Here is an 11,396-nt window from a genome sequence, read left to right as displayed (position 1 = left end):
CTCTGAACTATTCTTGTAACTGTCAGCAAGAGCTTGAAAAGAAGCAGTAGGAAAGTGCTGCTTTATAATAGATTGGAACCCCATATGAAGCAAAAAGCAAGTACAGATTTCAGGGTATGGTTCAAATCACAAGCAAAGCCACCAAACAATACAGTCCATGGATACAGAGTTCCTTATCTGAGAATTATCTTATCTTACCCTTATTCCTAATCTGCCTTGATGTGTTACCATAAAAAAAGGCTTTTCTTGAATAATAGCTGCATCCAATCTCTATCCCCCAGATACCAGATTTTTAAGCAAGTGAAGAAAAATCCACCTGGACTTGAACATGAATCTAACATTAAAACGTGTCTATGCAAATGTTTTCACAGCTCTATATTTGTCCTACCTGCACTCAAGTTATCTGAACACCTGCCAGGCTTCATCCATAGACGTTGTGCTTTAGGGCAGCTTCGTGAGCTTGTTTGAGTGTGGCGCTGGCACATCACTGCATCCTCATGGACTCCACCTTGGAGCTGGCCAAGCTGCGCTGGGTCTTTGCAAGATGCTGCAGACAGGCTGAACCCTCATCACACAGATGCTCGGTTGAGGACTCATGGGAAGGTGTGAAATGCTCATTTATTCAACACAGTAATTGAGAACTTACATTTTACACCTGCCATTTTGCCGTAGTGAGTACAAAAAGTAAGTCAAAAATCCAGCACTGAACACGGGCATTTAGGAAATCCTAAAGACTCAAGTTTTTGAAAGTCTGAAAACACATTCTCCTGGAAACACATTGTCTACAGTTTTCTTTGTTCAGTCCTCCTTCAGTTCACACTTCAGATACTAAAGATCTATATATATCCCTCTGTATTTCATTTAAGAGCCAAGATTGATATTTTTAAGGATATTGCCCTCTAATCTGATGGTGAAACTAAAAGCTGCCACTAAGGTACCTGAAGGAGAAAACAAAGTGTTGTAGTAGGTTTTAGGAAGAATTAGTGGAGTATAAATTTAAGTCCATGTAATGCCGATGGCTTTTTTCCTCAGCGTCCAGGATTTTTATCCATATGTGCAATAAGATTTGAAAAGTCTTGTATCAAACTATTAAGAACTAGTGCAATTTGCTTTTTGAAGTTTAGCTTTATGAATCATCGAGTTGTAGTTCAACTACTGTGCAATACCTGTAGATAGAAGACATAGCAGACATAAAAATACTGCTTGTGTCTCCTCAGCTATCCAATAAGATTTTTTCTTCTAACCATTGGAATAATTCTTCAAAACCAGCCTAGTGTCTTGTACTTCCAGTTTTTTGTGAATATGCAAATCCCTCATCATTGATGGAAAATATTCCCACCAGGGTCAGTCAGTTTTGGATCAGAGAGTACAGGCCTCAGCAGATACATCCCGAAGGCAAGAGAAGGACAGCCAGTGACTTACAGCAACGCCAGGTCATATCCTTTACAAGCAGTAAGGAAGAAGATGGCCATAGAGTGTAGGACAGCAGTCTGCAAGGTTTGAATGCTCCTATAAGCTTGAGCAGCAGCCGAGAGAGCTCAGCGTACACTCCTGAAGCTCCAAACCCTACCAACCAGACTCATTCCATCCTAAAATCAGCCTTTCGCTCTCGAGTTCTGCTCATCCCACTAGACAGTCCCTTCCCAGGCAAGGAGTCCAATTCGAATGGCAGGTGCCTGACATGCCTTCAAGAGAAACTACCTTCCTGCTTGCCTTCCCCTTCAGAGCCCTCTGCACAGACCCCAGGAGGAAACTGAGGAGCGGGAGGTTTTTAGTTAACACACACACACAGAGATAAATCAAAGGGAATGTTTTTTTCCCACGTGAAGATGCTTGCCATCTTCGCATTTGCTCACACTGAATTTCATCTGCCATTTTATTGCCCAGTCACTCAGTTTTATTTGCTGTACCTTCATGAGCTAGGTCCTGTATACCAGGATCTGTATACCTGTTGTAACTGTAGGTGTAACACTGGGTAACTTAAGCCTCAGGGAAAAATAAAAAAATTGTCTCTCTTCCGAGACAAGTTTTCCTAAGCGCACATGAGAATGATGGATAATATATAGGCTAACCTACACCGGCTGTATCCAGTATCAAGGTCAGAGTGCTGAGGAACTAGCCCACAGCAGAAAACACCACTCTGAGTTTTATTTACTGGGACACTGTAGTGACGCTGTCTGCTGCATCTTGCTATACTTATTTATTGTGCGCTCGTTCTATTGCTTTATTTAATCTTCTGCATACTGATAGCTGTTTCCATAGCCATTAAATGTCAATATTAATTTTAAAAGCAACATTGTATGAAATGTATAACATATTATGTCACCTGTACAGCTGTGGATTTTAAACTGTTGGAAACAAAAACAATTTACTCTTTTCCCACTAATCTAGCACCTTTAGGTTCACTAGACATAACTATAGAAATCGCTCTTCTTTGTTGTTGTCTTTGCTTTCTGTTGTGGCGCTGACAAAGCCAGGGAAGTGCTTAATAATGAAAAATACAAATTAGTGCAAGTATCACTTTTTTTTTAATCTGACATGCACGTCTTCTGAAACGAGTCTGTACTGTACAGTTTGCAGTCTCTGTTTCAGCAGCATCATACAGGTCTCTGAACACCCTGCCTTCTGGGAAGGAGTTTGTTCTCCTGAGCTGGCATAAAGTGGTTGTTAGAGGAACCCACCACACAGCAAGGAAAAGAAACTAAATTATGTCAGCCTAACAAAACAAAATAGATTACAACTTGTGTATAAAGAAGATTAATGCAAGACCCCAAAGAGCCGAAAGACAGATTTCAAGTCTGTCTATATGCATAGACTATATATATATATATATGGATATGGATTATTGGGCTTCCTTTCCTCCCACTCAAAACACTATTAAAATAACTACTGGCATGGACCAGTGGAAGCCAAATCAGCCAAATCAACTACTACTGAGTAAGACAAGCCAGTCTTTGGTGAAGTGTAAGAAACAAAAATGGAACAACTGGGCAAAATGAAGGTAGGAGAGCCCTTCAGACTGCATTCATTTTTTTTTTTTTTTTGTTTGGGGCTTTTTTACAACCAGAGATGAATGAAAACAGTCTTTGTTCATGGATTTGCTGTGAACACCATCTGGCCATGCAGAGTTTTATATGTAATTATCATTAAACACCTTAGACCCGTTATGTCCTCATCCAGGTGGTACACCACAATTTTAAAGGATCAGTGCTAGAATCACAGAGGAAATAGATATTCATCCCTTCATATTCAGTCTTTCTTTTTACTTTCCAGCGCAGATACTGCTAATCACTTAAATTTGGGTAGTTCACAGTCGAAAAAAATGCCTTCAAAGATGAAATCACAGACTTGGAAAATCCAAAGGAAATAAAACAGAAATTGCAAAATGCCTTGTGCTGACAGGTTATTATTATTATTAATGGGGAAGTAGGGGGAAAAAGTACATCCTATATCAACCCTGGGCTATATCTCTATTAAGCATCTATTCTAGTCCTAAAAGATTTAGTACAGGACATAGGGATACTGAGAGAGGCATATTGTTCATTAAAATGTGACAAAAATTAGTGTCACCACAGCAGCTTCCTCAGTTCCCCATGCCCGTGACAGCACATCCACCTCTGGAGACATAACAGATGATGGTACATGATAGATCAAGGGCACTAAAAACATGGGCAGAATTCAGAAACGGACCTTACATGAATCCTGTCAAAAATTTATCACAGTTTCAGAGAGGTAACATATTCCTCATTCCCAGGGAGATTCATATTTCTTACCGGTATCCCTGTATCTAAAGCACCACTTGGTCTAGCGCAGCCAAAGCCAGCACCCGACTTCTTCCTGAACGCACCTTGATTAAAAAGTTGACTGGATCAGAGTAAAATCAGCTCAGTAGCTGTGGAATGCAAAAGGCAGCAATGACTGATTTGATAGCATCCTGAAAAGGTGCTTTATAACTTTTGCTGGCTTCATTGTGATCTGCCTGACAGTAGAGACTCTCAGTGGTACAGCCCTACTTTTTCCTTACTGTCTACATGAACACTGCTCTGGAGAGCATCTTCCAGGTGCCTCACACAGTTGGTCTTGCTCATGAGGCTGGGCACCCCACGTGTGCCCCATGGAGGGGCAGTGGGGCCATGGCAGTACCAACCCGCCCTGGGTTTGGGGTGCCAGAGGTCCCACAGGTTCTCAAATGGCCACTCTGCTAAAACCTCCAGCCCCTTCAGGGTGTTCTAGTTCACAAGAACAAAATATAGAAAATTTAAAACGCGAGCAGGGAGAATTCGTACCGACATATTGGCCCCAGTTTGAGCAGCAATTTATTCACACTGCTGAGGTAGTGTAGGCTAATGTTTCTAATAGAACTACGGTATAATTCAACCCAAACTACCCCTTCTTTCTAACACCTTCTTCACAAAGACCTGTTGTTCTTTGATCTGAGCCACTGAAAAATACAGGGAATACTGACTTAAATCCTCTAGGAACTGCATCCTTCTACCATGTACCCAAAACACAGCCCAGGGTGTCCGTGACATCATTTGAGAAATGGCAAGTTGGTTCTGACAAAAGCAATCCTCCCTTCACCTCCCGCAGCATGCAGAAGCCGACTGGGTGGGGAAGAAACAAAACCTTTATCAACAAAAGCAGAGGACCTGGTAAAGCTGAGTTTGAATTTTTCAGTGATAGGTCTTTGTTCCCTAGAGATTTTGCAATATCTTTCTTTCCATTTCGAGAGAGAGAGAGAAAGACACTAATTTTCATGGTATATTAACAACCACTTTCATATTAGGCTTATTACCAATGTTTTTTATTCTTATCTGGCTTGCACAATATATGTTTATATACAAACAAATATAAGGAGCAGCCACATTTTGTAGTAACTGGTTTGATGATCTTAATGTTTTGTTTTGTTTTTCTATAAGGAGGAACATACGGTACTAAGAAAATAAGCACACCATTAAAAACATCCTATGCATAGTAAATGCAGTGATTTTAACTCATTCTGACAATTTCAAATCCTATTAGAGCATATATAGCCAAAAATGCCCATTTCAAACATTCAATTGTTCCAAAAGTAAATAAAGCAGATCTCATTCTCCTCTCATAGCAATTTTCACAGACGTAATTCTCCTTACTTAATTGAAGCCCCTCCTGATTTATATCGATGTGAGTGAGAATTTGGGTACATTATTCTCATAAGACAAATTTCCTGACTGGGTGACACTCTACCGTTACTGTTCACACCGAGTGCAGTCTATTAGTAACCTTGATGACTTCAATATGATTGACTCATATTTCAAGTTTAAGAATGAAGTCTTAAAATTTCAAGCTTTTGAATTTCAAGAACAGCAACTGAATGCTAGGACAGAAATGCCCTAACAGATGCGAGATACATTACATATATTTTTATACATTTGTGTGTAGAAGTAAATTACATGCTAAGGGACCAACATACAGCTCTCCAAAATGCTCTCTTGTGTTCCTTGATCTTGCAGGACTCGTAAAGCTCACTGTGGGCTATGATAAAGAGCTTCTGCATTTCCAGGTCAGTGGAGACCTTCCTCAAACACAGGCATTATCAGTTATAAGACTGAATCAAAAGTAGAAGCAGAACCACCAAACAGACCTCCTATCACAGCTCCTAGCACCACAGGGGATTATCATAGAAAAACAAACAAACAAAAAATCTGTTTTGTTTTGTTTTTTTAAGACACACACTACAAGAGTCTACATTTCCCAGTGCAAGGGAAAGTTCTCTAAATCATGCTTTTGTTTTCTGTAGAAAAAAATTAGGAAAACAAAAAGCTGATTATGCCTCTGTCATCTACAGTCAAGTAAGCAAGTCCTCCGTGGTAAGAAATACCAGCTGCTCTAGGTGTTTTGAACAAGAGCTTCCCGAGAAGCAAAGAGGAAGTGAGAGAGGCCTTGGCTGCGAAGGGAAATGCAGGGCTTTTAGTCGCAGGCTCTGTTGCTAAGAGGAACAAATGTTTCTGTCCGTGATGCCAAGTATGAAAAAGCCTAAAAAAATACAAAGCCCTAAAATATCCTATTTAAGCAGGTTAAAGAAATATGTTTATTAGTTCTAGATTTACTTTTCAAGATTTTGATTGGTTTTAATTTAGGAACCTTAAAAACGTGTCAAGAAGTACCTGATACGGCTAATATGTGTCTTATTGCTCCTAGCCAGAGGAGCTTCTGCTTTTGTTCAATTTGTAAGGATTTCCACTGTTAGGTGAGTCTGGAGCTCTAGAATCAGCCAAGACAAACCAGAGCCCTCCACACAAGTAATTATGAAGATGGGCAGCACACAGTAATTGGGGGAGAGCAGACTGGTGCATTACTGCATTTCCCTTCTTCCTCTGGAACATTTCCTTTAGGGAAGCCTCATGCTGCTTTTGCTTTTCTGCTTTTCATCTTTTGTAGGCAGAAAACCAGACACAGTTACATGCAGGAGAAAACTGCAGAGATGTATCATGATAGATTTGTTGATTCTGTCATGGAGTTAAATACCCATTTGCTGTTGTTTGCATCCGATTTGTTTCTCAAAAAAATGAAGGGCTGTCGTTCTTTTAAAATAATGGTTTATTTAATAGGAGACAGTGGTGTAATTTTATTTTCTTTTTAAAAATATAGCAATAGCTATGCCTGCTTATACTAGCATAGAATTTGTAATGATTAGAACCCTTTTTTCACACACTCAGCTTCCAGTGATGTCATCAAGGGCAGAACTATGTTCCAAGGACCGGTGGTGGTACCCAAAACTTCTAATTTGGAGGCTTCTGCTTTTCCTTATGCTTCCTAATCTTCTAAAGGAGAAAACAAAACCCACAAGCCTGGAAGAATGCAATAGAGAGGACTCACATGCATTACCTGAAAATCCCTTGGCTTGTATTCTTATGTAAATAAACGTGAGGCACATTCTGCTTTTTCTGGCTCATCTTCTGTCAGTAAATACATCACCCCCATCCCCACCAACACTCTGGCTACAGCAAAATTCTCTTTTCACATAATCAGTTTTCATTTTCGTCAGAGCTGAACATTAAGCCTACAAAATTGTATCCTATCTTTCAATGCCACCAGGAGCTGTTTCTCCGTTTCCTTTACCTGGTGTGCACGTAGCCCTTTGGAGGGGCTCTGCAAAGCACAGTACACTCCTTGCTATACTGTTTCCAGTTATAGCTTGAGCACTAATATATGTGTATTTGTCTTTCCCTGTAATTTATTCCACGTTCAGCCCAGTTTTTAAACTATATTTCTAGTTGAAGAACAAAGGGTTAGACTACTAGGCTTTCTGCTCTTGTGAGCTAAATGTGTTTTGGCTGTGAACCCCAAGCTGACATTTTCCTATGTCACACAAATGCTATGTATCTGTCAAGATGGGCACCAGATTGTATTTTGATAGCTACCGCATCATAGACTACTCTCAGCCAAAAATATGGGTCTCTGGCAGCTCGTTTGTCCTGTGTCCAGTTCACAAAATCATCGGTTAGCATTTACCCATAAATCTCAAACTTTGATAATGTATTTCAAAAGCAGAAATACCAGAGTTTGGGTAATCATCAAACCAGCACATAAGCAGTTTTCTGGACGGTAAAGCAGGCACAGAGACAGAGCCATTAAACCAGATTGACCAGACAGGATTGGGATTGGTTTATCTGATGACGGTCTCTCAGGTTGACTATTTCTGTGTGTTGAGTCAGATGCAGGTTAACTCAAGGTATTTCCTTAATCTGATGTGTGTAATTTAAGACACTAATCCCGTAAATGGATTCCAGGAGTACGTGTGAACGGGCTACAATTACTGTCAAATTTCCCAAAAGCAAAATTAGGCAAAAGGAAACACAGCTTTTTGTTATAAATGGCTCTTAAAACTTTTCACAGAGGACTAGCTAGCACAAAGGCTGGGAAGTTTCCAGTTAGAAAATCTAGAGCAAAGCAAAAAATGTCACACTGAAGCCTTGAGATGATGCTGTTTTCCCTATTAAAGTCCTCTCGTGATGGAAGAACACTGATTCTTCTGTGATTTGTCACCGTGTTCATACGGTAATGACAGCCTCCTGCTCCTTATTATAACCATATGCCAAAGGTTTACCATAATCCATTAATTATGAAGGTGGTCATAAAAAAAAAAAAAACAAACCAATACACGCACCACAAAAAGCCAAAAAAGCCCCCTTCTGTTTACATTTGCATTTTGCCTTCATTCAGTCTCAGTGCGTATTGTATCCTCCAGAGCAAGCTTACTGTCTTTTAGTTCCCAATGTCTTGTTTATAGAAAGTATTATATAGAGGTACTCAGAAAAAAAAAAAATTAAGGATAAAAAAAAGAAAAATAAAGTGTTTATTAAAGTGGATATCCCTTTCATTAGTTATGATGGCTAGAAATTGTATTTACTGTTTCTGGCTGAGATTTTAAGTGACTTAGGAGAAGGCAGCAATGTCAGTTGGAAGCTAATTTTTAAAAATAGCAAAAATAACACTCCTCCTCTTTAATATCTTTCCTAGACTGAGAAATCCTGCAGTTATTTATACTGAAATAAATTGAAATGGAAGGACTGAAATAATTTAAATTTTTCCCCAAGTACCTGTCTGAAAGTTCAAGCAGAGGCCAAAGCCGTCAGGGATCCAGGAATATGCATCCACATATTTAGAAAGCTCAGCGCATGCTTCACAGAATTCTTGAAATAAACGTACACGTAAAGTGGGGTTTCGTTACGAACAAGAATGGAATATGAAGCAATAGTACAGCACTAACCCAAAGCAAGCACATCTCCCCAGTATTTTTGCAATATTAATTACTATAACAAAGCCATTTTCTCTGCATCAGAGGATGCCAACCTGTGCCTTTTGAACTGCTTGTGCCCATTAGCAGCTCATGGGCAGCTCCTGGGCCAGGGCTACACCCTGTGATGACTGCCTGGCAGCAGGGCTGGACCAATACAGTGGCTCCTGCTTAATATATAGCTTCAGCTGGAAAAGAAAACAACCCAGAGGGACTTACATTAGCAGGATCTCTTGAGAATTAGCTTTCTTACCCTTATACCCAACCTAACCTCACATGGAACAGCTGATGCCCTGACAAGCTGCCACCTTTTCCCACCTATGAGTTACCCCTGTACTACTTCTCCAGCTGAATATATGAAATGCAGAGCTCTTCCTCTGCAGGTTATAGAAATGGCCAAACCCATTTCACACCACATACCCTGCCCAGGAAAACGGCAATCCCAAAACAAAAAAGCCAAGCAGTGCTGACTCATAACATCCAACGCAAACAGATAAAAAAAAGCCAACAAGCTAAAACTGTATAACTTCGTGTCAGCTTAGTGCTGGTAAGGCAGATCAAACCCTTTTTGATTCAGTATCTCTAATCCAAGCCAGCGAGCACAGATGTCGTCTAATACATCCGTGAATCAGACTTTGCAGTTCCTTCTCCAGGAGGCTGACACATGGCACCCCAGGGAAGAGTCTGAAAGAAGTAACTGTAAACTTTAATACACTACCACATTAAGTGGCATCTGTGCTCCCTGGCTGGGCTTGTTTATTTATTTATTTATTACAGTATTCTAATGTTTGCAGAACTATGTGTTAAAGGAAATTCTTTGCTTGCAATCTAATTGAACTCAAATAGCACAGCTGCACTTGAAATTGGCAAAATTTGGGTAATTTCAATATTAAAGCTGCCATTTGTTTGTATTCCTACAGCTTGGTTTTCTGCTACTTGTTTATCTCAGAAAATTCAGCACTCACTTCTTCACAGAACATTTTATTTGCATTGTCTGGCTTTGGTTGTTTTGTGTCACGGATGCAGCACAGTTTCAAACTGAGAATTTCAAGAGCTCTCTGGAGTCAAGGGCAATGGAGGATTCTCAAATTTAGCAAAGCATAGTTAGCCGCGTAACGACTACCACTACTACATTTTTCAGCTCTAAATGATATATCATTAATGCTGAATATGTTTTCAGGCCTTTAAAGGCAGCATTCAAAGCAGAAGTTACTTAGCCAAGGCATCCTTGGGAGTACAGCTGTGGAAAGGCAATATATCTTGTACTGTCCCATTGATCGTTGTGCCTCTTCAGTGGAATTTGAGACAGATGATGTGCATGGAGATCATAGCAGTGTTGCGGAAATTTTTGCTCTTATTCCTCTTAGGCATCATCTCAGAGACATTACTGTCTCTGTAAACTGAACAATACTAGAATAATTCTTTTCCACCTACTACGAAGTATCTTCATGCCAACAGTGACTTTAGTGGTACTTCTAGACTCCACATTCAAAGACACAGAGTGATTCTGTCTCTCTTGCTACATGTACGGCCTCAAGCTGCACACAGCCTCAAGCTGCGCCAGGAGAAGTTTACGTTGGATATTAGGAAAAACTTCTTCACCGAAAGGGTGGTCAGGCACTGGAACAGGCTGCCCAGGGAAGTGGCTGAGTCTCCAGCCCTGGAGGTATTTAAAAGACAGGTAGATGCGGTGCTTGAGGACATGGTTTAGTGGTGGACTTGGCCGTGATAGGTTAACGGTTGGACTCGATGATCTTAAGGGTCTTTTCCAACCTTAACGATTCTATGTTGTAAGAAACTGTGTTCACAAAGACATGAGGTGACATCGCACCCTGAACTACTACTTCATGAAAGGACAACTGGACTGAAGATTACAACATCAATCATTTATATAGCACCAGTATTATTTTTGAATTCTCTCCAGTACTCCGTGAATGACACCAATAACAGTGCCATGTATCATTTTAATTTGTTACTCCTTTATTATCCTCCTCCATTAACATCTGGACACTCCAAATTAAATCAGACATTAGGTTGATATGCACTGTACAAACAGAGAAGGAAAAATAAACCATTTCCTAAGGAGCTATGAGAGGATATCAAAGTATGGAGAAAGCAAAGTTTCTCACCCTAGCTGGCAGAGCTGAAGCCAAATGTTGGTCTTTGTATCACAGCATCTGTTAAATATCCTGCACTGCTTCCCATTCACTCCAAGGTAGCACCTTCATGCTGCATGCTTCCATTTTACAGAAGTGTACTTGACTTTTAAGATGCACCAAATTGCAGCAGATTACATTATTTTGAAATTTGTTTTCACTATAGACAGATCTTTTTAAAAAAAATCCAAAATTCCTGCTCTAATTTTTTTTAACTGTTTCCAAACAATTATTTATGTCTTGGTTATTTCCTGGTTAATTTTAAGTCAGGTCAGTGCCTTTGAGCCAGTGTATAAGCATTAGTGCTTAAATTACAAGACAGAATAAGGACAAAACCAGCGTCTCTGGATGTGCAATGAGAAGGGAGCAACAGAAGAGCACTCCCACTGTCACCAGGATGACTTGCATCAAAGCCTGATCCAATGCACCCAATGGACCCATATTTCAGGTACATCTTTCAG

The sequence above is a fragment of the Nipponia nippon genome, unplaced genomic scaffold, assembly GCF_047370975.1.
Source record: "Nipponia nippon isolate SJK-2023a ecotype South Korea unplaced genomic scaffold, ASM4737097v1 scaffold_5, whole genome shotgun sequence".
NCBI lineage: Eukaryota > Metazoa > Chordata > Aves > Pelecaniformes > Threskiornithidae > Nipponia > Nipponia nippon.
This window is presented reverse-complemented; position numbering follows the sequence as displayed.